Source organism: Piliocolobus tephrosceles, chromosome 11, assembly GCF_002776525.5.
Source record: "Piliocolobus tephrosceles isolate RC106 chromosome 11, ASM277652v3, whole genome shotgun sequence".
NCBI classification, from domain to species: Eukaryota; Metazoa; Chordata; class Mammalia; order Primates; family Cercopithecidae; genus Piliocolobus; species Piliocolobus tephrosceles.
Genome location: NC_045444.1, coordinates 73,674,421 through 73,700,346, shown reverse-complemented (window position 1 = coordinate 73,700,346; position 25,926 = coordinate 73,674,421).

Here is a 25,926-nt window from a genome sequence, read left to right as displayed (position 1 = left end):
ATCTTCTTTTTCAACAGCTTATCATCAAATCTTCATAGTCTTCCCTCAAAGTCTTCCCTCTGTGCAGATTTGGCAGCTCCAGAATTTACTACCACATAAATTAATGTGATGATGTGTTCTTTAATTTGTGACTCACATGGCTTAATTGATCAGAATATACTTAATACAGTAATAGCCATTAAGAATAATGTCAAATTATGGTTAATCGTATCTGGTAATAATTACCACAAAAGGAAAAACAAGAAGAAGGAAAAAAGAGGAGGAGGAGAAATAAATGCAATTATTCTTTACTCAAACACTTTGGCAGAGTACCCAGGAAAAAGAGGAATCTGTTTATTGCTATTCAGGATTCTGCTTGTCTGGGAAGGGTGGATGGATCTCCCTTTAGTTTACATGCATTTTCCAGAAGAGGTTAGTCTGGGCTTCTTTCTCTGGAAGAATGAAATAGATGTTTAATCCTTAGAGCTCAGTTTGTAATGTTCAAACATAAAACTTTCTTCTCTTTTAGAGCATATGCGGAACTGTTTGTGCAATACGCATTTCAAAATAATTGGGTTTTGCAATAGGCATTAATATACATGGAGTTTTTAGGAAAAATAATTTAAGATTCAATTATAGCTAGATTCTACTATTTTAAAAAGGCATTTCTTGTGTTGTCTATAATTTCAAAAAAGTTTCTTCTCTAAAATCTTAGTTTTACTTGTACTCACTTGTATATTCTCTATTTCTTGTTCTGTGTCTTTAGTAAGTACTTCATGTCCTTTATATATACAATGGATTTAAATGTCAATTATGAAGTCACAATTTATATGCTTTGAAATAAGTTTTCAAAAACAGGTAACAAAAATACAAAGAAATTTGTCCTTAAAAGTCTCATTTTACAAGAATTTAGACACTAGAATAGCCTGAGGAATGTAGGAATATAAGGAAGTTTCAAAAAAAATTTAGTTCTTAAGAATAACCTGACATAAAGTTAAACCATTTTGTAATATTCATCCTCTGTATCAATTCCCTTTGAAAAGTTCCGTAAGAGCCTTTTACATTTAATTTGTCTCTAGATTTGATCAAATAAAATGTATTTTAAATCACACAATTATAAAGAGAATTTGATCACTTTGCTTTTTTTTAAATCAAACTACTAAAAGTTAAAAATAGAGAATGATATCAAAAGAAATAAATTTTTATGGATTAATTTCAAGTCTGTTTTCATTTAATTGCTCAATACTGAATTTATTTCTGTCACTTAAACCAGTTTTTTTTCTTTTCGTTTCTTTCTTTTCTTTCTTTTTTTTTTTTTTTTTTTTGAGACAGAGCCTTGCTCTGTCACCCAGACTGGAGTGCAGTGGCATGATTTCAGCTCACGGAAACTTCTGCCTCTTGGGTTCCAGTGATTAAAGGTGTGTGCCACCATGCCTGGCTAATTTTTTATATTTTTAGTAGAGATGGGGTTTTGCCATGTTGCCCAGGCTAGTCTGTAACTCCTGGCCTCAAGTGATTCACCTACCACGGAGTTTCCCAAAGTGCTGGGATTACAGGCATGAGCTACTATACTGGCCTAAACATCTTTCTTTTGTTCTGAATAAATTTACATTAATTTACTCACAAAATTATTTTTAGATATTCTTACTCTTATGTATACTTACTGTGATTAATTTAAATTCAATATATTTTGAAAATGAGAATAATTTTAGGATTCCTTTTATATAATATGAGAATAGATATAGATTTGCATGGACATATTTAAATTATAAATCAGATGTTAGGATAAAGTTAAATGTAAAATATTTAAGCCAATTTGACAACACTAAATATGATTTACCTGTTGAATTTACTACTAAGATAAACAATTGTTAGAACTTTTTCATGAAGCTTTGTGAAATCATTCTTTTCTCATCATTATGGTAATCCAAAGATACCATTTTTGAATACATATTGAATGAATTCACTGTAGGAGTTGAAGTTACAGAATGGAACAATAATGTCTTAGGAAATATCAATACAACTGTTTCTTCCAGTTCTAAGGTTATATAATCCAAAATTACAAATTACCTTAGCTCAACCAGAAACGTGTAGGTTCTGATTTAGGACATTAATATAGCAAAGGTGATTAATTCTAAATACTTTAAGAAATTCTTTTAGTTGTACAGTAATGGACTTAGAAAAGATTTTGTTTTGTTTTCTATTCTTGTTAGTTTTATGAGAAATATAATTTTGTTCTTCATAGAAAGGGCAATTCTAGTAGAGGTTAAGATCTCAGGATTAGATCCACAGGATTGGAAAAGGCAACAGAAGGAGGTCCAAATTGCTAGAAGTTTGGCCTGAAGGAAGTACTATGATACATGCTAGGTGTATGTTTCATCTAAGTAGAGCATAATAGCAAAAGGAAATCATCATTAAACAATAGAAAGAAGTTGTGCATAGAACACCTCCAAACTAAAAAGCCCCATATATGTTCAGAAAGTGCTGGGTACTTAGGCATATTCCTGCTAAGTAGCCAGATTCAAAAGCAGTGTTTCCAGGATCTCACTGAGCCCAAGCTCAAATCATTAATCAATTTCTTTGTGATCAGTAACCAATGCTGACAAGCTAGGACAAACTACCCTATATGTCTTCAGACTCCTGGTCAAAAAGCAATCCTATTAATCAATATATTTAATACCTTGACCAGAGGTCAGTACCATACATGTGTGTTTCTTATTTCAGTAAGAAAGCCAAGGCTAATTCCAGACCTGCTAAAGTTAACTTTTATAGCACATTCAAGCCTCTGACCAATCAATGGTCAAGACTGTCTTATGACAAAATGTCATTCTTGCTTGTCAGTAATTATTTTCCTTGCAACATCATATAATCAGATAGACAATCAAAAGTCACTTACAAACTCCAAACATTTGTAATACCCAGTGTTTAGGACTTACACGGAATCAGACAGCTGAAATATCCAATACCAGCATAAAATTTTTGTACTAACAAAATACTTATTTTTGTACTACCTGTAATTTTTCATCTCGCTTATATTTCTGCATTTATGTTCTATATTTGCTGAATGACTAAGAAAACATAATTTATCTCTCATTAATGAATTCTAAGTCTTCAGGCCAATTCTCTTTCATAAGGATAATATCCTGAGAGGGTTTTAATTCAATTTCCCAATATATAATGTAAACATTTCCCAAATTCAGATATCCGAAAGTCTTTTCAAAACTCACCACACTCCACAGTACATACTCATCTAGGCTTTTGTTTAAAGGCAAATGAATACACTGCAACAAGAGAAGGAGAATGCAGGCAAGCACTGGGTTCCAACCAGCATCCTGTCAGCAAGTTCCCCAGGGACTTTACTGATATATATATATATATATATATACACACACACACACACACACATACACACACGCACACACATACACACACACACTAAACTTACTCTGTCTTCAGCTTGAACCATGAAAATATGTACAAGGACTTTAGCTTTGGGAGAACTCAAAGCAGAAATCACCGGCAGTACTTCCGTGCCTCTTTGGTGGTATAATCAGTCGGGCAGACATAGGCTGGTTGGAAACCATTGGTAAAATAAATTGCGTTTGAGAAATTGCTATGGTGAGTTTGGAGATTAAAACAAGTCTCATAAATGTGACTGCCCTCATTTTCTCCAAGAGTTAAAAAAACAGACATTCAAAAGTCACCAAAATAAGGTGTTTCAAATCCACCTGTAAATAAAATCTATTTCATATATTTATAAAATCATCAATACCAGTATTATGATGTCATGTTTTATTGCATATATGCATAAAATACCTGTATTATAACAGGACAAACTAATAGGTAGAAGATAGGATATGAGAACTACAGAACTATTATGATAGTTGTCAAGAACCCAGCTTACAAACACAAAGATGCTAAACAGTGAGAAAATAATTAAAAGGCAACGCGTGGTAGCACAGGCCTATGGTCCCAGCTACTCAGGAGGCTGAGGAGGGAGGATCACTTGAACACAGGAGGTCAAGGCTGCAGTGAGTTGTGATTGCTCATGACAGAGCGAAATCTTGTCTCAAACAAGTAAAACAAAACAAAAAGACCGAGTACATAGGGAAAAAACACTGAGGTATAATGTATATTCTTTGAAGTGAGGAGTAAGAGCAAATTACTCAAATAGGGAGAAGGTCAGAGAAGAACGAAGTGCAAACTGACTCAAAATCTTGACATTAAGTTATGAAATTATTAAATTTCCTCAAATTATTCCTCACTCAGGGTTTTTATCTCCTAAGATGCAAGAGTGTGAACAGTGTTATAGGTAAGTGTTAACTGAGCACAAGAGCTTTAATGATACTAAAATAAAATGTGAAACAGGTAGCCAATAATACACAGTTTAAGACCATTTGAAATAAGAAGTAAGATGATCAGAGATGAAAATGCAGATAGAGGTGATTGGTGAAACAAGCTTTGTTCGCAGGACAAATGGGCTTGTTAATGTTCTTCTTCCCATATCAAACGCTAAAATTAATTGTGTCTCCTTGCATGGATAGAGCTGGTTTTGGGTCACTTTATACCTATATAAGTAGAGAATGTGTGCTCCTGAGAACAGGAATTTTCTAAGAAAAAAGTCAGAAGAGTTCAATTAGAAATGTCAAATCTTAAACCAAGTTCGATATTCAAACAAGACATGCCTTTATGAGGAAAAGATACGGAGATGAGAAGAATAGGACGGAAGTTGTCATATTTTTCTACATTTCCCCTTTTTGCAGCAGCAAGTTCGGTTTCCTCTCTGAAAAATGAGGTTTGCTGTGATAATAATTTCTTCCAACAGAGTCAATGAGTCAGAGAATAATAACAGCACCATCAAATGTATCTGAAAGATAAAAACGTTTTGAAAAATCTGCCCCAACATTAATTTTTTTCTTTTCTTTTTTTTGAGACAGAGTCTTGCTCTGTCACCTAGGCTGGAGTGCAATGGCGCAATCTCAGCTCACTACAACCTCCACTGCCTGGGTCCAAATTATTCTCCTGCCTCAGCCTCCCTAGTAGCTGGGATTATAGGCTCTGCCACCATACCCAGCCATTTTTTTTTTTTTAAATTTTTTGTAGAGACGAGGTTTCACTATGTTGGTCAGGCTGGTCTCAAACTCCTGACTTCAGGTGATCCACCTGCCTCGGCCTACCAAAGTGCTGGGATTACAGGCGTGAGCCACTGCGTCCAGACCATTAATTTTTGTTAGAGTTTTACCATTTCATCATTGAAATATTTTTGTAATTATTAAATATGTTACCATGTAGTAAGTACAGGCTTATATGATTTTCTGCATAGTAAACATTTCATATTTAAAATTAAATTAATATAATATAAAATACATTAAATTAAAAGATTCCATATTTGAAATAATTGAGTAGAATTTTTTTCCGGTTACTACCAAATAAGCAATACCCAATTGTCACAATTACACTTCAGTTGGAATTCTCCATATCTGCTCTTTTAGGAAAGAATTCTAAATTTCTTCCCAATTGCATTGGGTTCCTCTAATCAGATGAGAGCTTGTATAGATTCTGAACTAGCTTACTTTTCTCATTCTTTCAACTAATAGATTATTAAAACTATAAAAGATCTTAGAGATGACTTATCAAGACTAAACTAATAATTTTACAGACGTGGAGCATCAAAACTAGGGTAAATAAATTGTTACGTTCTTTGTTGTTTTTATTCTTGATGTGTTTTTGTTCTACATAGTGAATTAGTAAAAAAATTAGGACTAAAGCTCAAGTTTTCTGAACTACAGTCCATCACATCCTGATGCCTTACAATATAAATGATGAACTGAAGTTTGAAAGGTATACCTCATTTAAGAGATATTCTACATACTATTCAATGAATGCAGTGTAATATGCAAAAAATGGCAACACAAAATGTTATTTATTTAGTTAGTTGGTTATTTTAAAGACAGGGTCTCAGGGTGTTGCCCAGGCTAGTCTTGAACTCCTGGTCTTGAGAGTTTCTCCCGCCTCAGCCCCATGAGTAGCTGGCATTACAGGCGCATGCCAGAGCACCCTGCTAACATACAAAATTTAGGATGTAAATTATTTAACTTTAGTAGTAACCCCTTTCATCTACAAATCAAATTTAAACATCATTTAATTGTTAACATAGTATTTTAATAAATAAACATACTACTCACTTGTTTCAGTCATTTTAGCTGTATTTATATTTTCTGTATTTTACATTATATGCTGCTACTTTATATTAGGTTGGTGCAAAAGTAATTGCAGGTATTGCCATTAAAAGTAATGGCATTGGCCAGGTGCGGTGGCTCATATCTGTTATCCCAGTACTTTGGGAGGCCAAGGCGGGTGAATCACTTGAGGCCAGGAATTCCAGACCAGCTTGGCCAACATGGTTAAAACTCATCTCTACTAAAAATACAAAAAATTAGCCAGGTGAGGTGGTGCATGTCCTACTCGGTAGGCTGAGGCACAAGAATCACTTGAACCTGGCAGGCAGAGATTGCAGTGAGCTAACATTGTGCCACTGGGCTCTAGCCTGGGTGACAGAGTGAGACTCTGTCTCAAAAGAAAAGAAAGTAATGGCATTACTTTCAGTGGCATAAACTGCAATTACTTTTGTGCCAACCTAACATAATCTTTATTGCAAGGACAGAACACTTTGCTTAAATCTAGAGTAATCTGTTTAAAGATATTTTTGCATCTTTTTTGTTATTAGGATGTAGTTCATTATATCTCCTTAAGATATCCAGCATTTTGCATCAATGAGGCCATCCATGTAATTTGTTTGCATCTTATATTTACTAAAGACAACTTTTTCTGCCTCAACCTGAAAGAGGTCTATGACTTTCTATATTAAAATATAACTCTAAATCTTTTTTGCCCTTTAATATTATTGTTTTCTCAGAATTGGATTTCCTTCTGTCTTCTATCAAGGAGACAAATTATACATTTATTCTTGAAAGAAGAGTCATGAAGAACATGATATATTTAAAGTATGATAACTAGTTTTTTATTATATGACTTCTTCAGATGATAATACCAGTGACATCTTGTAAGAAAAAACAAATTATCAAATGTGTAGATCTATAAAACTTCAGTAAGAAGAATGTCTTTATATGCAATCTTTAAATTAACAATAATGTTTTATCCTAATGCATTTATGAGATATACTTTCATTATTCCCATCTAAACAGACTGTTGAAATCTGTTATTTTCTGCTTTCTTTTTTTTTGTTTGTTTTTGTTGAGAGTCTCTCTCTGTCGTCCAGGCTGGAGTATAGTGGTGTGATCTCAGCTTACTACAACTTCCACCTCCTGGGTTCAAGTGAGTCTCCTGCCTCAGTCACCCAAGTAGCTGGGATTACAGGTGCCCGCCACCACGCCAGCTAATTTTTGTATTCTTTTAGTAGAGACGGGATTTTACCATGTTGGCCAGGCTGGTCTCAAACTCCTGACCTCAGGTGATCCACCCACCTCGGCCTCCTAAAGTGCTGGGATTACAGGCATGTGCCACCACCTGGCCTTCTGCTTTCAATAAAGACTATTTTTGAAAAATGTTGATTAAATAATATAAATAAATTAAGCCATTATCTATGCAGAGTATCTGACTATGAAATTTCTCCTCTATCAAGAAGGTAATTTGCAATTATGATTTGTGTGAACTGAATTTAGATATTAGATGTGAAATTGAGATCAATGATTGACAAGCATTTTAATCCAGAATGATATGGCTATTAAGCCTCTGAAGAACAACTGTATCATTCACAAAGTATTTGAAAATAATGATTTGAAGAAAAAGTGAAAATGAGAAACAAACCCAGATTATGATTCAGTTAATGCAATTAATTACATGATTGTATTATAGAAAAGAGAAGATATTTATCAAAATTAGTTTAGGTACTTAATTAACTAAATAATATATTGTATTTTTGAAAATAATATTCACTGGCAAGAAGAAAAATAACTAAGAAACAAATATTGAAATACTATCTCTAAATATTCAAAAGTTTCATATGAGAACAAGCAAACAATTGAGTTTATTATTTAGATTCTCATTTTTAATATTGGATAGATTGCTAGAATATTAAATTTCTTTAGGTTCTTTCCATTAAAAAGCTGAAGTATAAATGAGGAAAATAAAAATTTGTTCTTACTACAACTATTTTAATTAACTATATGGAGGAAAAATGAATAGATGAATGATATCCTGTCATAATTACAAAACTCTAAATAGTCTTTGGTTTTGTTGTATTCAAATCAATATATCCAAAGGTAAAAAATGATAGGGCATTTAACAGAACATTTACAATTTCCATGAAAGACTTCATTGCAAATGACTCAATTCTTTCTTCCCCTTTCTCTAAATGGCTCTTAGAACCCAGCTGTGAAGACCATAGGCATGTAAGAGCCAAGCCATTTCTGTGGATGACATCATTTAGACGTAACAGGGCAAAGAGGTGTAAATCCAATTGGAACTACGCACAGAAAGCCTGTGGGTAATGGGACTTCCCTGTGATGTGGCTTTTACCAGATGGTCTTTGTTATTCTGATTAATAGTAGAATAGAAAAGAGGTCACTAACACTAATAACATGCAACTTCAGGAGATGCAAAATCAAATTAATTATAGAACTTTGGCTTGTAATGCTTAAGTTCAGAGATTAAAAAATTGACCAAATTTTCCCTCCAGGAATACTTTAGCTCCACATTCTTCCTTGAGTACTACTTCTGCTGATCATTGAATAAGAAGCAGTTCCTAAAGATTAAAATCTAAGATGATGCCAAGTGTTCAATTAAACGATTTACAGAGCCTAATACAACTTTACCCACACCAGATAAAATTATCTTTATCCAGAAGTAGTAAGAGAAAACCAGTGAACTAGTGGTCTGGTTGTCAGTGGTCAGAGAATATGCCATAAGGACAAGAACAATGGATACAAGCAAAATAGATGGACATCAAATACAAGAAGTAATTAATAATAATAATAAAACATGAAGTTTTTAAAAGGCTTACTGCAGAAATCAAAGTAAAAATCTTCTTCAATAATGTTCATCAGTGGTACTTTTTTAAAAAGCAACTAAAATGTCCCCAAATATGGAACTACTAAATACATTGAAATGCCCATACTATGAAATACAAGAGAAGTTTTAAAATTGATGATGGGGAAAATGACCACAAGTAATGTTTAAAATTAGTTTAAAAATATAGCATGTAAAAAATTCATTGCGTATATATGAGCATATCTATTGAAAGATACAACATGATAATAGTTATTTTGTCTGTGTAGTGCAATTTTTATTTTTTATTTACTGTTTTTATTTTATCCTTTTAAAATTTACTCTTCATAGGGTTTGTCTATCTTTTTAAACTTCTATTACAATTAATAATAGATTATTCTGTAATCAGGAACGAATATTTTATAGTAGAAAGGAGACTTTAATGAGTATCGTGGTACACAGAATATGGAAAGGTAGCCCATGTAGGGAATGATTGTTTATTATTAAAGGATAACAGAGGAAAGTTCATCAAGTAATTTCTGCAAATAGAAATAAATAAAATGAATATTATATTTTCATCACACTGAAAGATCAGAAGCTATAGTGAACAATTGTAAAACAAAATAAAATAACCATAGTTTTTTGCTTAAGAGACTGCCCCTGGAAATTCACTGCTTGAGACCATTTTGTCTCTATCCAGGATAAAATCTGGGTAGGCTCCACAGATGTTCAATCTTCACTAACAAATCTTCTCTGCTCACCTTAGTGTTGAAACAGCCTCATTCTAAAATTAATGTACCCAAACAGGTTTAATAAAAGAACTCTCAAGTAAATTTAAAGTTCTTCTTCTTCACTGTCCCAGATAGACCAGGTTCTTGTTCTACCCAATCTAACAACACCAAGGTTAAAGAGATATAAGGAAATAAGTAAATGATGATGAAGTCTGAATTAAGTGAAGATCTCTCATCTGTATTTCCAAGGCAAAGGTGACACAAGATCTGCCTGGACATTTGTGACTCCTCCTTCAGCTTCTGGTACAAATTCTCTGGAGTTGGCTCTTTCTTTCATTCTCTCTCCCTCTCCGATTACCTAGTGGTAAATCCAGCCCTTGGACTAGTCATTTCACACCCTTTACCAAACCAGCACAGATCATGACTTTGTTGTCACAGAAAACCTTTTGCATTTTCGAAGTGAGGAAACACTAGTTCATGTGTCCACCAAATGTTCAAACTTTAGTAACACCTCTAAAATTCTCCAAGTGGCCTTGTTTAAGTCTTTATTATTACATTTGAGGTAAAGGGAAGGCATGATCTCCTCACAACAAATTTATAGCTCTATCTTAAAAAATACTTCTACTGAATAGTTTTTAATATCCTCAAGTGCATGAGAAGTCAAGGGTTGCAAACTTAGTTGTTGAAAACTTCTTTGCCAAGTTCTGCTAGATGGACAAGCACCGAATTTATTTTACTATTACTGGTTGAATGAGGCCTAAGAGATGATTGATTAAGTCCCTTTAACTTCAGTAGAAGTCCTCTTTTTCTCCCCTCAATACCTCTCATATATATATACACATATTATGTGTTGGACTTGGTTTATACCTTCCACAAACTTAGCTCAGCACTACCTGCCTTCCAGGCTTCTCCTGATGGACTAATTTGCCAGTCAGCAGGCTCTTGTAGTAGTTCTCAGTCACAAAGCCACAGTCTCATAACACAGACAGTAGTCTCAGCCTATGCTCGGGTGAGGAGTGGGCTTCCATGATCTCCATTAAAAGCTTCATTCTGGGAGTCACAGAAACTTCAGTGTCAAGAAGACCATACCAGGGGCAGCTTTGTCTTCCCCCAGATGCTGTCAAGAGAAGATGGTCAACACCATTCTAAAGAGTGGATGATTTAATGTTGTGCAGGAAGGACTGGCTAATGAGAGATAGGAACTAGGACAATTCAAAGAGCAGTGGTTTTAAACTGCCTCTCTAGAGGTATTCTGCATGACAGAGTCAACATCTTGGTTTTCTTGTAGGTTGGGAATCATTATCTTGTATTTGCTTTTCCTTCTTCTATACCTCATTTCCTTTCCTTCTGTGTTTTCTTCCTTTGAATGATATTCATCAACAAAATTTTAGCTTGAAAGTTGGTGACAGCCTCTGTTTTCAAATGCATCCTGGGAAAAAGGTAATTTACTGAAAAGTATTTGGGAGATTATTGTGAAAATTTAAATCTGAATGGTCAAGAAATTACATATGCCAGTGACATCATGCAACAGCTACTAACATCTTATAGAACTATAGTTCTGAGGAACATACTTGATATAGCTTTGGATTAGATATTGCTATAGTTTTGGTCTGGTTTGTTCAGCCTCACCAAGTCTTGTATTAAAATTTGGTTTTCAGTAGTATTGGAGGTAGTGCCTAATGAGAGGTATTCTGGTTGTGGAGGAAGATCCCTCATGAATGGGCTGGTGCCACCCTCACAGTAATGAATTCTTGCTCTTCTAGTTCTCCTAAGAGGTGGTTGTGAAAAGAAGCCTGGCATCTCCCCTCTCACTCTTGCTTCCTCTCTCACCATGTGATCTCTGCACACACTGGCCCCCATGCCTCTCCTGCCATGAGTCAAACTGCCTGATGTCCTTACCAGATGCAGAACGAGTTAAATAAACCTCTTTTCTTTGTAAATTACCCAGCCTCAGGTATTCCTTTACAGCAACACAAAAACAAAGACTAGTTAAATGTTCCACTAAAGAAAAATCAGGGTTTTAAATAATTAAAGTTAGTTTTATTCCAGTTTACTGAGGATTATAACCTCAGAGAGTCTTTGAGAGAATTTCTGTCAGCTCTGACGCAGCATTTCAGCTCATAGTTTTTATTCAGGCGGTGAAGATTCAGTACACGCAAATTATGTCAGAGCTTGAGTGTAAGAGTATGTCTAGTTATAGTTTGCAGGAGCATATAATTGCTAAACTTGGCAGGCTTTTTTTACATGTAAGAAAAGGCAAGAAGCAGGGTCATTTTTCTTTTAAGGAACGTAGTGCCTGAGGCAAGAGACCTGGGGTGCTGTGTTCTATAGCCTGTTTATCGTCTTCAAAGCATTCTTTCAAAGAGCTACACCTTTTAAAAAAGTCAGGGCAACTGTAAATTTATGCTGGAAGCAAACACGTCTTCTCATTTTTCTCAAAAAATCTAAAGTTTATGTTTCCTTACTTTATAAGCTGACTTAATAATTCTCAGATGCTATAAATCCACTCACTCGACCTATGAAATTTCAAAGAGGTCAAGATTCTAACTTTGAAAAGGAACATATTAAGCAGCAATAAAGTTAACAACTTTTTGTGCAAAAATATGTGTCCTGCAAGAATCACTCACAATGACTTTCATTTATTTTGACCTCATATCACCAGAGCACTGACCCAGTAACAGCTCAATATCAGAAAGATGAGCTGAACCAGAGGAAGCAAAGCACTAACATTGGCATCCAAATTGTTGTGCATTGAAACATCATCTCAGCTTGCACCTGGCACATTGGCTCTATTTGCTGATGCTGAAACTGGAAACTGCCACATGGCATTATTTATCAAAGTCTAGAATGAGGGACTTTCATCATGGGATATAATGCAGTCAGGATCAGCCTGTAATTATGAGGGCAGTTCCCTGCATTCACATTGACACTGAAATGACAGTCCGTGTATTCACTCATGTATCTCACTCTAAAATTTCACATTAAATACTAAAATAATTTCTCTGCATTTGAAACATCAATTTCAGTGAACTTACTACCAATCATCCCACAAAGGATGTAAGAAGAAAAAAATCATAATTATAAATATGGAATAAGCTGTAATAATATTATCTCAAATGTGATACTTTATTGTCAAAAATATCAAAATAATTGGTATAGGTCATAATAGGAATAGACGATGCTTGCATAGTGTTTCTGCTTTGTCAGAAACTGTTCTGAGCACTTTGTACCTTTAACTTCTTTTATTTTCATGGGATAGTCAGTCTTTTATGATAATCGTTAATGATCCTCACCTCCTGGTATTCACACCCGTGTGCAGTACCCTCCTACATTGTACTAGGTTTGTTCTGCGTGACCAATAGTATACAGAAAAAGGGGTAGTATGCCATTTCTGTGATTAGATTATTTTAAAAACTGAGATTTCCATTTGGGCCCTGACACACTCTTTGTCTTCTTTCTCTGTCGTCATTCCCTCTGGGGTAAGCAAGCTGCAATGTGTGAGCATCTTTATGGAAACGCAACAAGGAAAAGAACTAACGCCTGCAGTCAACAGCCAAGGAGTGTGAAGCCTTCCAACAGCCATGCAAGCTATGTTGGAAGTGGGCTCTCCAGCCCTGGTTGAGCAATGGCATGATAGTAACTTGGGCTGATAACTTTAAATTTGTGAGCAACCCTGACTCAGAGGACCCAGCTAAGCCATTCCTGGGCCCCTGACTCTAAGCAATTTTGTGAGAAAATATATGTTTGTATTTAAGCTGTTAAATTTTGGAATAATTTATTACACAGTAATGATAAATAATACATCACAACAATTCTGAAAGGTGGTTATTACATCCTCACCATCACTGGTTGAAAGTTTTCTTTTCTCATTCAATTACCTTATCATCTTTATTTTGTATCAGTCGCTAATGTGTTCATGTGTGTGTACTTTGACTCTGTTCTCTTTAATTGATCTATCTTTACATGAATTGATACTTTTAATCCATGAACTTGGTGTATATCTCCATGTACTTAGGTCTTTTACGTTTCTTTCAGCATTGTTTTGTACAATTTTGGATAGCATTTGATTTTATGACATATCCCTCACTAAGGTACTCAGTCTTCCTTCCTGTTATAACATACTATGCCTTTTCAGTACATCTTTATATTTAATATTATTTGCTATTATTTAAGAGCAACATTTTTTAGAGAAATTTTAATGTTCACAGTCATTGAATATCATAATGAAATAAAATTTACTCATATTTTAGTAAGTATAACTAGAGAGCCATTAAACTGAACTGTACCACATAATCTTTAAAATTAACCTCTTAAAATTTCATCTATTCTTTTTCTAAGTTGATTGCAAGCATATTTTATAGTTTGTAATACATCTAATATATATTCTGTTTTCTTTAAAAATATTGGTATCTAATATTTTTAAATTATATGTGCATTCATTATACATAAATTTCAAAGCTGGAATTCTTTGCCGATCTGGGAATCAGTGCTGACTTATTAATGAGGAGGTATAGAACTCATTAATGTGTGATAAGACGTTAAAGAATCCATCCTTTGGCTCAGTGAATGTTAAAGGACAGAAAAGGAATTAGAGTCAAGTCCAGAACTAGTGAGTGATAAAATAGGCAATAGTTACAAACCAATAACCATCACATTGATAGATGGTGGTTAACTGAGAGTAGTGCAGAGCAATACTGCAAAGTCAGAAGGATTGCTGTGTCAGCAACAGCATACAAGGAAATGCAATGGTCTCAAACGAAAAGGTTCAGTGATCTAAATCATTGTTTTCCTTTGACATGCAAAAGTCTTAACAGTGGGCACATGAAGGAGAGGTGAAATGTGTTCACTTTTGTGACCTCTGCACCTTTATGCTTTCCTTCATTATGCATATGTTCACAAAATCTCTCAGGAACTTCTTTCAGTATTCATATGAACAGACTCAATCCGCAAAGAAAATAGATCATGTGGATTCCAAGCACACGTGTGTTTACACAATGACCCCAAGTGGCAAACACTAACTAAAGAATATTACATTTGTTATCTAATTTGTTTAACCCACAGAGAACCCTGGGAGAAGTATTATGAACTTCACTTTCCAAAACAGGGAAAATGGGTCTTTATAATGCAATTACTCAGGAAAGCTATCTAGTTATTGTGCTTATAACCACTCTGCTCTGCTACTCTCGTTAGTCACTAGTGGTTTACTTAAAGTCACTTCATTACTATGGTGGAAGTACTTGCAACATGAATGGCAGAATTCCCATAAGAAGCAGACTGTGGTATCTGATCGGCAGAAGTCTCCCAAGAAGTGCTTCCGTACCTGTTTCCCACATGCTCACGGTTATGTCCATACCACTTCCTCTTCCAACTCTGTCCTCTAACACCATGGGTGTGTGACCTAAGTACAGGGAGGTAGGTGTCCCTCCTGGCCCCGCTAAGCCTTCATGATGTTATGGTTATTTTGTGGGCATCGACTTTCCCTTAAAACAGGGAACACAGTGATATACTTTATATTGTAAGTTCTCTGCTTTAGATGTTTGCTCCAGGGACAGATGCAAAAATACCACAGTTGTACCCTCAGATTTTAGGGGAAAAGTCTGAAATACATCACCAGAGGTCTGCAGAATGTGTTAATTGTTAACAAATTGATGAGCTTAATTGGTTTTACTCTGTGATTTAAAAAGAAGTCCATTTTTGTCCATCTTAACTACTCCACTTAACTTTTAATTTCACCCTTTATTGCCTTTATTTTTGCTGTTCTCATCACTTGAACTATTCAGTTATCTTTGTTATGCTTGGTTAACAGCTATTAACTTTGGCAAGTCAGTCTTTGCTTCAAGCAGCTATTCTCCCTGATTTAGTCAGTATATTCCATTTCAGTTCATATTCCAATAAAGAGTAACGTGAGACACTAGAAAGAAGAGAACGCACACATAAAAAATTGCAATACTAAATTCATGTTTACCACAATTCACAACCAGGAGATAATCCATCTATTACAATAAGTTGCATCAGAAAGCTACAGGGATCTCACTGATAAGAGAGTTACTACTTTTAGATTAAGATGTTGTGTACAAATTCAGCTTCTGACTGTTGGCTCTCATAATATTCAGAAATGTTAGTTCTTCTGTATAATAATAATTCATGTAATATAGCTAGTTTTTTAAAAATATTATTTTTGAGACATTGATAGCCTGTTAGCTAGCAAGACATAAATTTACCAAAGTTTATTTTAGACAAGTCATTGTTAGAAAGATAAACTAGTTGTTTATTCAATTGTGTAAATAATCACTACTCTAATTTCTTTTGTAACCCTGGAAATGTCAATACTATTAAAGAATCAAACTGAATCATATAACTTACAAAGACTATTTGATGAGAATTTACTAAGTAAAAAACAAATCTTTAACATAGTCTTCTAACTTAGTCTTCTCATTTCATACCTGTGATTTCCAGAGAAGAACTTATCTCTTCTCTTTCATAGTGATACATTAGGCTATATTTATCCTCTCAAAGGAGTTAGAAGATTTCTTTGTTTTTCTTTTTAGACCATTTACTATGTGAAAAGGATTAACACTGACATAAAGAGAGTTTTTCAAGGACCTCTGATAAACAGGATGTGATATTTGTCCACAAATCTAAGTACTATTACATGTAGGACACCAGAAACACTGGAGATACTAAGAATACATAATACGAAAGAATCATAAATACAAAAATGTCTTCAATAATTTCTGTGTGGTACTTATTAAGGCTCCAAAAATAAATCCTTAACCTTAAATTACTAAAAACAAAATATTATTTTCCAGTTGTAAACACCTATTATTTTTTGCTGAAATATATTTGAAGAAATATTTATACAATGTTGATATTAACATAGATATTGATGTTAATACACACATTAATATAGAAATATGTTAACATTTGTTTAAGGTATTTATATTTTTATAACATTATTATGTTCAAAAATATATTAACATGAATAACCTGTAAATTTGATTCATTAGTTTATTACACAAACCAAAACTAATCTTATACCCACTATGCATATGGCTCATATACTCAACACTTCGTAGAGAAAGAGCACAAATAAGGTAAACAAATACAAGTTACAGTTTATTTTTAGAGAAATTTTAAAAGTAAACATTACTGATGCTCTGTAATTTTCCACTTGATTTTCATTGTCTAGAGTGTTCATCTCTCTGAAATCATTTCCAAAATGCTGTTTACCAAAAACAGAGAATAATGTTTAGAGGCCTCAAAAATGTTTGAGGTCATACATCAAATAGGTTTTCCTTTTTTTCTTAAAAGCTATCTGTAGGGTGTCTCTACTTGCCTTTTAGGTCTATACTATTGGACACATTGACCACTGGCTTGCTATCAAAAGCAGTTTGTTTATTAGTCACTTCAGAGCATTCTCTAAATCATTAAGACCTGAAAAGTATGGTATGCAGGGCTGTCTAACTGTTTTACACGAAAGGAAACAATTTACTCTACTAAACATACTCTGCAGATAAAAATTAGTGCATGAATTAATGTCGTAAAGGGTAAAAAAAGGGAGGGGTACAAAAACCGCTAATATCTCCCCAGAAGTCAGCACTATGTGCTACCAAAATTCCCTTTTTTAATTGAATTTTCTTATCTAAATCTTTTACACATGATACCAGAAACTAACCCATGAGCCATGAGATATGATACACAGCTGGATGCTCCTTGCAGATTTGCCGAAGCATGACTCTTTTAATCAAAAGCATTTGGATCTTTTTTAATAAGCCTTGCAGTGATTTAAAGAATTTGATCACAGCAGTTATCAAGCTCACACATCACACAGTTTCATTAAAGGCCTTTTCACTGCTCATTCACATCAGCCAGACATGACAAAAGAATTCTCTATGATTACTTAGAGAAATGTTCTCTATTATTCTAAATGTTTCTGGTGGATTATGCCATGTGTCAGAGATTACTGTATAATTTTGGTATAGTTTATTATCTTAATGTGGTGACCCAAGATATGGCACTGTTTCAGTGAAGTATGTGGCATCACAGAAGATAGGCTTCACTTCAATAAAAGATAGTGATATAGTCTGGCTCTTTGTCCCCACCCAAATCTCATCTCGAATTGTAATCCTCAAGTGTCCTGGGAGGGACCTGTAATACCCATATATCAAGGGAGGGAGGTGATTGGATTGTGGGGAGGGGTTTCCCCCATGCTGTTCTCGTGATAGTGAGTGGGTTCTCACGAGATCTGATGATATTACAAGCGTCTGACATTTCGCCTGCTTGCACTTGTCTCTCCCGTAGCCATGTAAAAAAGGTCCTTGCTTACCCTTCGCCTTCCACCATGTAACTTTCCTGAGGCCTCCCCAGCCATGTGGAACTGTGAGTCAATTAAACCTCTTCCCTTTATAAATTACCCAGTCTCCAGTAGTATCTTTATAACAGCGTGAGAACAGACTAATACAGATGGCTTTTACTTTCTAATTGGAACTTATATTAGAGTCTTAGTGTCATAAATTTTTGACTTAAGAGAAAAACATCACATTTTCCTAGTCATTGAAGATAAATCATTAACTTTTTAAAGAAACAGTATTTTAACAGAAATAATTGCCGTATATCTCACTTTCCACTACTTTTTATATCGCAGATAATGTATTATTACATAGTGTCTTTCATAATATTATTATTCACTTACAATGAAAGATGTTATAAAGACTTGCTTTTTGACTATCAAATGTCTAATTTTTAGGTTTGAAAATCTAATATTGATGGCAAAATGGTTTATTAGAAATTTAAGGAAATGGTTCAAATTCAATTGGACAGACAAATCTCCTCATGAGAACCTTCTCACCGTTTTACAAATTTCTAAAAGAAACTTTGAGGAGCGCAGGATGTCTTGATTGGTAGCCCCACTATGATTACTCAAAGTGAAAAGGAAGTCACACTGAAAAGGAAGTCAGGGTTTCCAAGGAAGGGAGAAATGAATGCCGAGAAAACTAAATAGCAAAGAAGGTGATCAATATTTCAGAACGAAGGCACATTACTTCTTCTGTCTGATGTGGCTATAATTTTAGGGTTTCTGTGAACATGAAGAGCTATTATGGAGTAGTGTTTTAATAATATAGACTCAACAATCAGATAGACTTGCATTCACATCCTAACTTTGCCTCTTCAAGCTAGAGAACTTCGGTCACATTTCTTAATTTACCCATTCCCTGTTACACTGTCATGTTACTTCATTAGTCATCATGAAAATTTGAAAAGTATATAATTTCAGAAGTAGTCAGTAGGGACTACTTACTGTTAATTTATATTTATTTATTTATTTATTTATTTATTTATTTATTTATTTATTTATTTATTTTAAGATGTAGTCTCGCTCTGTCGCCAGGCTGGAGTGCAGTGGCGCAATCTTGGCTCACTGCAACCTCCACCTCCCGTGTTCAAGTGATTCTCCTGCCTCAGCCTCCCGAGTAGCCACCACGCCTAGCTACTTTTTGTATTTTTAGTAGAGATGGGGTTTAACCGTGCTGGTCAGGATGGTCTCAATCTCTTGCCCTCGTGATCTGCCCACCTTGGCCTCCCAAAGTGCTAGGATTTCAGTTGTGAGCAACCATGCCCGGCCTGTTACTTTATTTTCTACTGTTATTACAGGTAGCAATTATTCAATGCTTGGCATTGAGGAGGCACTCAATAAGTGCCAGCTATAATGACAGTAAAGATTACTATTTTTATTAACCAAAAAAAGTATATCTGTATGTTAAAAAGATACTTTTGCAAATGAGAATTAACTGGTATAGAAACCTTCTTTGAGTAAATAATCTGAGAATTATCAATTGCACATAGAAACACTATACAATCAAGGTTGATGAGATGACTTTGTCTTTATAGAATACCAATAATAATAAATGCTAACATTATTATTAAAACTACCTTTAATTAAGCAACTACTTTGATTTAGACACAATACATAATGTCATCCACCAAAGATAGTAGTCATTATGAAACATAATAATATTAAAACTTTCCAAAGAAGTAGGCAGAAGATACAGATTTCCTGTGAGTTTTTAATTGGGAGTCTTTTTTATTGAAAACAATATAAAATTTAAAATATACGATTAGATCTAAGACCTTGGAGGTTTCCTTTATTAGCCACTTCGGTAAAGTGCCTAGGGAAGGAAGTACTATCATTCTCACCATTGTACAGAGAAGAAATGAGTCACACAGTGTTGAGATGGTTTTACCAAACTCACACAGCTGGTGAATGTTAAAGCTAGACATCAAACCTGATATTGTGTTTTCACTTTATAGATGGAAATCTCAGTCCTAGTGAGTTTATGTAACTTGCCAGAGGTCCCAGAGTTGTTAAGGCAGTATTAAAACCCAGGTCTGTCAAACTCAAAAATTCATATTCTCTCCCTTAAGCTTTTAATGCCAACTGTGAAGAATCCTAGCAGAGGATATTGAGTGTATTTTCAGATCTTCATTGCTTTTGATGAAAAAATCAAAAGAATAAGAGTTAGACTGGACTCTGAAGGAAGTAAAGCCAATTTGGAAGACGACATTGCTATTTTCTGAGGGCACATAAACAAACTCTGTTTTGATATATTTTAAATCAGGTATCCTTCCATTTCTTATTTGCAACACAGTGTCATATTCACTAGTTAACTATTATGTCATAGGGCATTTGAGATTTTCAAATTGAAAATCTATACTAATTTTATTCTACAGCTTTCTGAGTTTTAAAGCCAAAACCCATTATTCATATGAATAACCTATTTTTGAAGATAAGCATAATTTTGTTCTATCTTTAGTATTCAAGAAATTGCTCATTTCATAACTAAGTCTTCCATAGAATACCCCTTTCCCTTGCATAGTATTGCATAAATAATGTAAAATTTATCTCCTCTTAATAAAAAAATTAAAAAGCTAATTCATAACAAATGTCTCTTAATATTCTATATTGGTGCCAGAATTTATTAGGAAATGCAAATGTTCTACTAAACTTATTTACCATAGAATGTATAGGCATTTGAAAATTTTATATAACTTGCCAGGCAAGAGGAAGGTGTGTTGGGACCTATTTCATTACAGTCTTGTACCATTATGGTACAGACAAACAAAAAATTTTAGAATAAATTATCCAACAATTAGGTTGTTATGAAAGTTTCCATAATACTTAAGATTCTTTAATAGGCTTTAATAGGTTCTTTTAAATCTTGCTAGCTCTCTTTCTCTCATATCACTCAGCACAAATATACATTATATTTATGAGTCAAATGTTAATAAGTGGCACCCCTAAACTAATAGTTCAAGGAGGGCACTTTTGTGACAAAGCAAGTGTAACAATGAGCCCATGTCAACAGAATTTGCTGGTCTTGTGTTATGTCAAGTTGGGGGTATAATGAGGCAATGAGACAAATTAATGATTTTAAATAATGTTACAGATCAGTGATTCTAATATGTCAGTTGGGTGTTAGTCTGTGATTTTTAAATAATATTTCACATCAAAATAAGAAAACTAATGATATTATAGTTTTTCATTAAGCTGCATTATTCCTTTTAGATAATCACTTCTTAATTCTCAGATTGTGCTTTTCCTTCCTTTTGTTTGTTGAAATATTCCTTCTTTCATTTTTAAAAATAGCCATTCCATTCACTTCAGAAAAACCAAAAGCTTATATTCTCTATAAAGCACGTAATTTTTAAATAAAATGTAACTTTACCTAAAAATCTAAAAATATAGGAACCAATGTTATGTAGAATTAACGAGACATATAGTTTTGATCAAGGGAATATGTGTGTACAAGAACTTGGAACAATAGAATTAACAAATACTTTTCCAAAAATTAACAAAGAGATGTAATAGATTATAAGGACTTTTCTACTGAAAATAATGGTGCCCATAGGAGAAAAAGACATTACCACACAAATCAGTATGTACAAAGAACAACACAGAACAAACAAAATTAAATCAGAAGCATTTTATTAATTTCAGAAACAAAGAACAACCTCTGGCAGTGATGTAAGATTGTTCTAATATTCACACCTGATTAAGGGTATTTCAGTTTCTTAATGTGGAGAAAACTATACATAAATATAGATTATTACATTAGCTCATACAGTATTAATGTACAATTAAATGCTATTGAGTGTGTTGTGATTATTAACAAATCTTTTTCGTTTTTAAGTTTGTTTTCGTAAGGTCTTAATTTTTAAAAATCTTAGATATTGTGACAGAATAAGTAGACGTAAATAGGAGACAGGTTAATAGATTTATCATCAGAACCGGTTGGTCCTGACCACACAGTGTTTTACTCTTAAGATTTTGTGTTTTCAGATTTTGTGTTCTAATTTGAGTTGGAGATGGAATTGGTAGCACCATTATGAAGAATATGTTTTCTTAAAAAAAAAAAAACTAATTTACAGATATATAGGTATGCTGTAAATTATTCATAAATAGCATAGCTAATTTATAGAAACTCAAACAACTTACTTTTACTCTACTAAATGATAAGAATTAGTTTGCCTCTAATATCAAAACCTGACATTGCTTTAAGAATTCCTGACCTTATTCATATTCCACTGCATTTCAATTTTTGTCTTTCTGGATATGCAAAACATGAAACAAGTTTTATAATGTAATTTGATCTATCAATGTAATGTCTCATATTTTAGGAATCAAATAATATTTATTTTCCCTTATATTGGTGCTTGCAGTCTTGAAACTAGCACAACTTTTTAGCTTAAACCAACTGTTTTCTCTAATATCTCTGAAAAAGCTATAGACTTACTGCTCTTATACCAAGGAGTTTTAAAGTAACTTTTATTACATAAATGTTTATTTTTAAAAAACATTGAACAGAACTCCCTAAAACATAATTAAATCCTATAATAGCTCATCTTTTAAACCATCTTCCATGTAGATCTCACAATTACTAAATAGAGAGTAAAACAATAATTATGGCATTGACAAAAGCAATGCATGGTATGAATTGAAGGCATTAGTGTGAATAGTGATAGGTAAATAGAAATATAAATGGATATGGCCATAGATATGAATGTGGGTGTAGATGTGGACATATAACATTTCATGTTAGCCACTATTTGATGTAACAAATTGAGCTCCTCTTTCAAATAAAAGTACAACTTTATGCCATGTTTATATTCTAAATTTCTAAAAAGAAATAAATAATACTGACTACTTCAAAAGTCAAACTGAAATCGACAAACGTCAATTTGATGGGTTAATAAAAATCAATGCCTTACTTTTTAGTCAAAATTTTAGCAAATACAAAATTAATCAAAATTATATTCTAAAATCTAGTTTTATAGATGTTTTAAGCTAAGAAATCACGTATTTTTATATACAAATACTGCTATTTATTGCAGCATTTTAAGAACTTGGGATGTTCCAGATACTGTCTATTTTTAAAAGTAGGAGGTTATATGAAATACTAACTTTATATTAGTCAATCATTTACACATAAACACATTTTTGTCATCAACATAGTTTTTGTTATTTATCTTAAATTGTCTTGCCTCTCTTAGAAAATGTGTGCTTTTTATTGAAGTTTTCTACAATTGAAAATATTTCTGTGATAATTACCATAAGAGGAACATGTGTTTAAATTGCAAGACATTAACTCAATATGTGGTCTCGACAACTGACAACTTCTCTAAGCCTGTTCCACAGCATTGGCGTACTTAAAATGCTTTCCAACTTCTGTTTAATGTATATAGGCAGGAAAGAAACAAAGTACATTTCCCAGATTCCTTGCAACTACGGCTTTGGATGTCATTTAAATAATTCTAAAGAGATGCATTTTTTGGTGACTTCGATTTAGGAAGTAAATCACTAGAGAAGATAGGCTAAGCCTAAGGTGCCTGTTTTCTTTCAGTAGATTAAGTAGAAGTCAACCACTGGTCAGCAGCTTTCTGATTCCTAGTCTCCAGTCATGGCAGTGGATTGCTAGAGCCATCAATTCTTCTGGTCATTACCTTGCTGCAAGATTGTGACTAAGGGAGTGTGATTCTAGCTGGCTATCTGGTGTTTTAGCAAAAGTGGTTCTTTGGGACCCAACTTAATGACAGATTGTTCAGCCCTTTCCATAGTTCTATAACCACCCACTTTCTGTGTTAAATCTCCACTTAAATTACATGGAAGGATCACTTTTGTCCTCAATCGAACTCATACTAATCATTAATTCATTGAGCTACTATGATGATTAAATGAGGGCGATAAATATAAAGCAATTAGAAGAGTCAAGGCTGGGTGATCAGTAAATGTTAGAAAAATTAGCAGGACAACTTCTTAATGAACATATTTCATTTGTATGAACATATTTGTTTTATTGCTAGAGTAAAATCAACCATACTCTGTTATGTTTTGAATTTTGAGTTAGAGAGATCTGATGTCAATAACTCATTTATACTTTTACTTGTTGAACTATGCTTTTCCTTATTATATCCTATTTTCACAAAATCCAAATGCAAACACAGCCAAACCTATTAAAATATAGAAGAATCAATCTATAAGGTTCATTGCTGGTGTGTCAGCAATTGATTAACATAGTCAAAAAATGAATTCAAAGTGTTTTATTCTTATAACTGATCAATGTTAGTCTGCTGTGATTAATTGATTTCACAGTAAATATCAATACTACTATGTTTTTCTTTAAAATTTAAATTGAGTTTCAAACAAATATTTAAAATAACTTTGTCTATTCCTGCACATCTTATGAAGAGTTAGAGATTAAAGAAATAGTTCCAATAATTGATGGAAAAATAAATAAATAAATATTTATGTACTCTTACTACTGAGAGATAGAAACTCAAGAAAAGTTAAAAATAAAAGCTAATTGCTAAGTCATTCAGGAAATAAATAAAGAAATAAACTTATAAGAAATTAATTTTTGCATAGTAAAATATTTAACATTATAAACCATACATATATATGTGAATGTCACATGTATACATATATACACTATCTATACACAAGTTACCATCATGTAAGGGGCAGAAGTAAGTGTACCCTTCATCTCTTGTGACAGTAATAATCATCTATACAAGGCTCTTTCACTCACATTTAATTGTTTTCCCCCATCATTAGCTTTTCCCTGTGTGCTTTCCTCCCGTTGCTAACTACACTGATGTGTTTAGTATAGGTTTTAATATGCATGTACTTTCATTTTAAAAAAAAAGTAGTGTCACTTGATGTATGTGATTTTAATTTGGACAAATGATATTCACCTATACATTTTTTTTCAAATTTTAAATTCAATACTAGATTTTAAGATCCTTTTTGTATGTTTATCTAGTTATTTGTCCCAACTTCTGCACAGTATTCCATTACAACCCATATTTCCAGTTTCCTATTTAAAGACACCTTAGGTGCCCTCAGTTCCCTACTACCACAAACAGCGATGGAATAACAGATAATGAGAATGTCCCTTGGCCATATGCTCTTGCACGCTTTTGGTGTCATAGGAAATACACACAGGCACAAATCTACTACGAATTGGTAGTTTGCCCTTCATAATGGCTTTTCTAGTTTACACTTATATCAGCAAGATAACCTTGTTTTCAATTCTCTATATCCTCACCAACTCTTGGTGTTAATTCAGTCGCTATTTTTTCTCATATCTGATGCTTAGGACATGATAGCTATTAAGAAAATATGTATTTTATCTATCCAAAGCAGGATCACTTTTGATAGTTAAGAGGTAATAACTGCAAAGAGATTTCAATCATAAACTGAGATTAAACTAAGCAAAACTGGATGAATAGTCACCCTATAATACTGATGTTTTAATTGTTTAATTATTTGATTATTAGTGAAGTTGAACATCTTCTCGTTAACAGATTTGCCATCAGAGAATCTTTCTCATCTTTTGCACATTTTCCTTCTAATTATCTGTCTTTTTCTTATTAATGGACAAGATTTTCCTGTATATTTTAATTTCTAGTCTCTTTGTTTCGATCATCCTCCCCCAGTCTCTAATTCACCTCTTGAATTCTCTATTGTGCCCTCACCAAAGAGAAATATGAGTAAATCTATTTCATTCTTGGAAGATGTAAATAACAATACTTCTTCTCATTATGGTAGTGTCTTTTTTTCTATTGAAAGTATGTTTTACCTTTCACGTTGACATCTTGGATCCATTTAATGTTCACTGTTTTACTGTTATGAGGTCCAGAAAAGTTTTATTTT